We start from the raw sequence: 7339 nt of genomic DNA on the forward strand, positions 1-7339 counted from the left end.
AGCGAAGAAAGAAATGCTGGTTCCTTTTGTATAAAAAGATTAACTTCATCATCGCTTATTGTTTATTTAAATCAAATACAGTATCTATTATATTATATAATGCAGTGTGTTATTATACTTATATCAATATGAAATATAATCCAAGATTTCAAGATATACATACATACATAAATAATATCCACTTGTTAATTAGCCAGTTATTTATAAAATAAATGCTTTATTTAATATCATTTCTATCCAAAGAATTTTAATTGCTAAGCGATTTTAAATAAACATCTGCTCATCACTCATAAAAAAAATATCATTCTATTGCTAAGAAAACTAATTATTCATTTTCCTTATTTTAAGTAACGATTAGTTTTAACAAAGAATATTTTTTTTCTAATAGACTTAAAATAAACTCATGACAAATATTAGAAATACTCATTATCATATATTCAAAAGAGGAAATTATTTTTTTTCAAGAATATTAAAAATTTTTATCAAAAAAGTCAGATAAAAAAAAACAAATATTCTATTTGTTTTAATTTAATATTTTTCATTGAAGTATAAAACTTATTAACATTAAAAACACATTTTGAATAAATTTGATGCTTATGATGAACTTATTATATATTTGCGGGTATATGAACTTATGAAATACCCGAAAACAGGTAATATTTACTTGTATACAGTATGTATTTTTCTGTGTGCACTCACACAGATAAATGTGCAAGCGGATAATACGACGAGGCGGAGCGCCTCGACGACTTCCTTTCTACATAGGCATGATCAGACTCCGGGATGCAAGTGCACTTGCATTATTCATTCGACCAGACTGGCCCCGATCGCGGGACTGACTCAGCGATTCCCGGTGTGGCACCTGTCTTGACCGTGGCTGGTCCGAGACGCACTCGCACAGTCCTATCACCATCCCGCGTAGGATGCGCTTACCATTAATTATCCGGATATATGCCTTGGAAATCCGAGACCAAAAGCCGACTTCAGTCCTCTTAACGAGCCGCAGAGAGCCGTATCGATCAGGAATCAATGATAACTCTGCACGGGTTATATTGGACTGCCTAATTAATATTAAAGGTGATTTGAGATCAATTTTCTATCGTAAAATCGACTTTAGATATATTGTTGTTGAAGGAAATTTTTGGAAAAATTATAAAATGTGCTTAAAAGTAGAACATTATTTTATGATATTATAATTATATTTTATTATTATATCTTATATGCTGTCTTTGGTACTAAAAATTTATCTGAGCTTCATTTACCGATTTTCAATATTTGAAAATATTTTGGACAAAATATTTTTTAGAAAATACACATATAAAGATAAGAGTGTTATATAATATCATAAATGTAATTCTACTATTAAACACGTTAAACATTGTACGTAATTTTGATGATTTTATTGATCTCAAATAATAATCATATTCATAACTATAAATTTAATATTAGATTAGGTACATTTTAGAGTAGATAAATTAGGTTTAATATTAAATAAGTGATCAAAATATATTAAAATACAACCTTTTGAATATTTACAATGCTAAAAAACATTTGTAAAAAATATCACGTTTAGTACATTAATTTACAATATTGATGGGATTACATATGTATAACGCGTTGTATGTTGGCATTAACTATTAAAACGGAGAAGCGAAGCACCCCAAAGATATGAAACGAAAGAGTGACAAGGGAGCATGAACGGCCGTAGAGGTCAGTCGTTAGGACAATTAGACGAACAGAAAAGTTCCATTGGAGGCCTGTACCTTACTACCCATTGCAAGAATCAGAGTGACAGTTACTAGTTTTCTCCATTACTCAACGCCATTCGCTACTTCTCGCAAATTAACATACATATAACGCGTCCCTCTCGAGACGGAATTTTATAATTTGTCGTCAAAAAATCTGCGGCGATAAAATCGCTGCTAACGTCATTTATTCCCGCTAATATATTCCCGAGTAAAGTGTTTATTCAATAATAAAGCTAATATGCTTTATATCAGCTTCAGATAAAGAGACATGCATCTGCGTCTTCCTAAAAGCTAATCTATTCATTGATAAGAAATCAAAATGAGTTCTTCGTAAAGAAGAACAAATAACGAATCGTTATCTTTTCATTGGACGTTAATTACTGGGTTGAATGGAACGTTAATCTGCCATCGATTATCAATACGCAGAAAATTACGCCGAATATTAAATTACAGTTTTCAAGGCGTTTACATCAGATTCTTAATCTTTCTATAAGTTTAATTGAATTTTTTCTATTATTTTTTTTACATTTTAATCGCATATAATCACAAATAAATAAAAATATGATAACAATTGATTGTAGGACATTTTTAAGGGGTAATCCTAATGGTAATCCTAAACGTTCTTGAGAAGTCTGTTGTTTTTTTCCTGTTTTATCGACAAAATGTGAGGCTAGATAAACTAAATGGTCGAGAGAAATGAAGTGTAGATTGTGGTTTAAAAATTAAAGAGCTGACTTTAAAATATTCTTATTAAACTAAATATAAATCTATTTATTGGCTGTACGGATTGTTGTTTTCCTACATTTTCATGTGTGCATAAAAATGTAGGATATGAGTTATTCTCGTTTACTAGGCTTCCAAATTGATACGTAAACATTCACTTATATTCTTTTATCCAATACCGGCCTGGTCTAATTTCAAGTAAAAAACAATCTGTATAGCCAATAAATGGATTTATAGTTTATCTATACATTTTGTCGATAAAACAGGAAAAAACAACAGACTTCTCAAGGACGCTTAGAATTCCCTTAAAACCTAGGTAAAACTGTAACAGATTTATAGCAATTTATTATACGTATATCAATATGAATATTAATATGAATATCGTTAAACTGTAATGAGCTCTGTGCATTAAACACGATTTCATAGTAACGACGTTAATCCGTATGCGTATTTCAAGTCTAACGCGTACGTCATAAATCCATTATTCGTCGAGGGTATATGTTACGAAGAGAGATCAGGCATAGGGGTTTGCGATATAGTTTTGGTTTATGGAATTCTGATCGTTCTCGCGAATAGCAGTTACACAACATATAACTATCCTATGTATGTGGGATTTGCGTTCGTACGATAAGGTTAAACAATCATTTGAGCCAATTGCAAACCGGAATTTCTGCACATCAAATTCATCGTCCATTAATCGCGTCATTAAACTTACATCTGTTCGTAATTTTCAGTTGTCATTTACTCGAACGTAAGCCATTGTGCTCTTTTTTCTTTTATCTTTATTCATTTTCTGATCTTTTCTAGCAATGAAAAATTTTCCTGCATCCTTCTACTTTTTAACGCAAATCAGACAATCGAGATAGATAAGAATTGAGTGACTTTGGAGTTGCTTTCGAGGGGCACATAAAATTTCAAACTCCCAATAAGTCACCAAATTTTGTATCAATTAAATAGGAAAAACTTTTTCTTTCTGTTATTTGACGCTAAATTTTGAAAAATTCCAATTAAAAATTTTTAAATCCTTGAAGAATTTTCATTGTAATAATATTAAAGTCCGAACAAAATATTCAAAAGAAAATTAATTTTACAATATTTTAATGTAAATTTAATAACACTATTTTCACTTTGTCTCATATATGTAATCAATTCTTAATTTCGAGCACTTACGTAATATTCAACATCTCATAAATATTGCGACAACTTGGGAATAAATTAATCAATTGAAATGAATTTAAAATACATATATCATCTTAAAATATTATATATACGTATTATATAGTATAATAATTTTCCAATGAGATTAACAATTAACTGACTATTTAAACTAACATTTTAATCTATAACAAAGTTGCCTCTGTGTCTGCGTATTAATATTCCTCCATTTTTGACGCTGAAATTGTCCTACTCTTATTCCTTCTGGGTAAACTCGATATTTACGCATTTGAAAAGGGGAATTGCGACGCGCAAAGCTTTTAAAATAGAAATTCTTAATGCGACTAATCCGCGGGGAAGCTCGAAGTGCAACGATATCGATGCACTTTCAGAGGGATGTGACTCGACGTGCGTCGCCGTAAAGTCGTTGAACGACGTCCCGATGGCCCTTCGTGGGCGCAAGTAATCCTCGTAGATTGGCGCGGCACAATAATTCGTCTCGTATCGGCCTCGTGGGGCTGAACCCGGGGGTGTTAAACGAGCGATATTTTTTCTCCGGAAATAGTAGCGTCGGTCGCTGCTACCGCACCTGTCCTACGATCTATCTAACGAGAGGTCTGTGCCAGTTTTTAGCGGCTTCCTTTTCCCATTCCCCGCTTTTAATCCTGCAAATACAATAAAACGGGCGCGTGGGCCCGAAATTATATGAAGATTGTCAAAAATTATTAACGTCACATTTTAATGCAATATCGATATATTATATATATTTTCACGCGCGCGATGTGAGAAAGATCGTCATTGATATTGGCATTCTTGATAATATGATAATATTATTGATTTTATCTCATTACGCTTTTTATTTAATTCGACATTCTCAAGAATTTTAAATTTTATTGCTTCTTCATTCTGTTTATCATAATCGATTTCCCCGAATGATAATGTCCAGACTGATTCCCGTCGATCCAATTCGATTTGATAGCAAAGAGTATTATCTTACGGATCAATGAGGGATACTTTCTTTATACATCGTTAAAATAAATAGCACAGCTAAAATCGCAGTAATTGCATATCATCGCGACATCCCAAAGAATGAGGTAGAGAAACAGACGCGTTATATCCGAGAAAATGTCACATTTGCGACACTCCTCTCTTCGTAGAACATGTTTTCCGCTGTATAAGTATTATTCAAAATGAAAAATTTGAGAACCTTACGGCGAGCTCCTAACATTGCACACGTGGAATCTTGATTGTGAAATATTCGTGCGACGTAGAGACAGCTCTTTATACAATCATCTAGTTTACGCGACAGATTCGCGCTGGTAGGGAATTAATGATACATATCATAACACAAGGTTTCTCGTTTACATTCGCATGGATGTTCAAATATTTAACAGTGCTCACGTATTTGCTCAGATACGTTGCATTGTTGGTATAACACTCTGCGGCTGCATTTGGCTCTTTGACAAAATAATCTCGCCCGAGGACTCTTTTTATTTGTACAATTTGCCAATCATCCAACGATAACGTCATTTCAAGCACGTATCCAACATTTTTCAAAAAGAAAATGAGATGTAAAGACGAAAATTTAACTATTTTATTTCGCATTAATGTTCATAATGTTCTTTATATATGATACGCTATATAAGAATCAGCATGTTTTCTTAATAAAGATTTTTTTTACAAAATTAGAAACAGTAAATTAAATCAATCAAAATTAATATTGGACGCTAGTGGTGAAAATAAATTTGGCAAAATTGATTTTGACGTAACTAGCAATTTTATTCAATACTTTCACGACGTTTCGACCATTTGGTTGTGGTCCTTATCAAATAAGAATTCTATAACACAATATTACACAATAGTTTTTAACAATGTTGAAACATACAAGAACATATTTAAATGTTAAGTTATGACCACAAACACAAACATACCCATCAATTAAAATGAGATTAACGCAACATAAAACCGATCTTATTTAAAATTAATAGTTAAAAGAGGAACACGTTCCATCGCTATGATGTTTCGTCAACGACTAAATTTGAAACGCACACTGAAAAAAAAATTTTGTTGGATTAACAAAAATTCTGTTTGAAAATGGACGAAACGGAATTCTGGTTGAATCTACCAGAATTCTTTTTAATGCAACAAGAATCTACCAGAATTCCTTTTAATGTAACAAGCATCTTGTTTGTACAACAAATCTGTTTGTTGGTGCAAACAAGATATTTGTTGTATTAAAAGGAATTCTGGTAGATTCAACCAAAATTCCGTTTCGTCCATTTTCGAACAGAATTTTTGTTAATCCAACAAAATTTTTTTTTTAGTGCACCACTAAACAATCTTTATTATTTTGTCGTAAATATTTGTCAAATTCTCAGTGTTTTTCTGTAGGTTAACAGTATTATCATGCTTCTTTATGAAGAACATTTCAGCAATCTCTCTCTTTCTTACATGTTTCTCATTATGTAAAATGGTCGGTGATTTCCAATTAAAGTCATGTCCAAAATCACATCTGTGTTTACTCAAAACCGAATGATTAGACTCATGTAATTTAATATTGCTAGTATGTTCCTTCACTCTAGTGCATAAATGTCTTTTCGTTTGTTCAATGTATGAGGCATTACAATTTTCACAATTAATCTTGTATACTACATTCGTTTTTATATCATTAGTTATTAAATCTTTACCTCGTTTTATCAATCTATTCAACAGTAAATTAAAGTTAAAAAACAAAAATAAAATTATATAGACATTTGAACTAAAATATATAATCTTTGTTAAATTTATAGATGTTTTAAATTCATAATTCTTTATTACGTACAACGGTGGCAAAGTGAAAACTTCGTCGCCGGAAGCGGATGCTGTAGCACGTTGGTTATACGCCTAATGGAACATGGAAATGCATGCGTGAATAACTGTACGTTTTTTATCGTGAAAAATGTCGAAAATTACGTCGCTGCAGAGTATACGGTTAGAAATTAATTCGATATGTCGTGAAATACATACATACATGACTCATTGCGGTACGCGGATTCATTGTTTTCCATTGGCGAAAGTAATCCTCGGCGATGACGGATATAATATCGAGAGATGAGCTCGGAGCTGTATATATAGGAAAAAAGTCGGGTCCTCTAATGAAAGCTCGTTACCGATGACATTCAATTAAGCGCATCACGGACATGTATACTACTACAGAATCTTCGGCGTATTCTTCCGAAAGAGATGACAGCAAGAAAGGTACGACAAACACGAAATAGCCATGAACGGAGGAAGGTGACAAGATACTATGAGATAGCGTAAACAATTGCCAGTACAATTAGGAAACGTTTGTCCGCCTATGTTTGCCGAAGGATCCGTAACCAGCTTGAGTAACGCCTAACTATTTGCCACTAAGGCGACTGAGCAACGAGGCTGGTCGGTCATGCGGAGAATTCACGGATGGTTTATGATGCAGGATAGGGAGACGGCAGAAACGCACGCGGAGTAACAAGAAGAAAAATCGATAACGTTGAGTGAGACGCGACTCGATTTACTGGTAACAATAATAGTATTCTCTTCTTATCGTTACGACGTTATGCAATTTAGCGCGAACTGATTTAAATCTTATCTCGCGAACGTTATCGTGAAAATCAACTTTTAATTGAAACTTATCGAGAGTTATCTATAGATTATACATATATAAAAAATTTATATAAATTTTATTTTAGTTACTG

Source organism: Nylanderia fulva, unplaced genomic scaffold (genome assembly GCF_048542155.1).
Source record: "Nylanderia fulva isolate GAGA-0341 unplaced genomic scaffold, ASM4854215v1 Scaffold24, whole genome shotgun sequence".
Taxonomy (NCBI): Eukaryota; Metazoa; Arthropoda; class Insecta; order Hymenoptera; family Formicidae; genus Nylanderia; species Nylanderia fulva.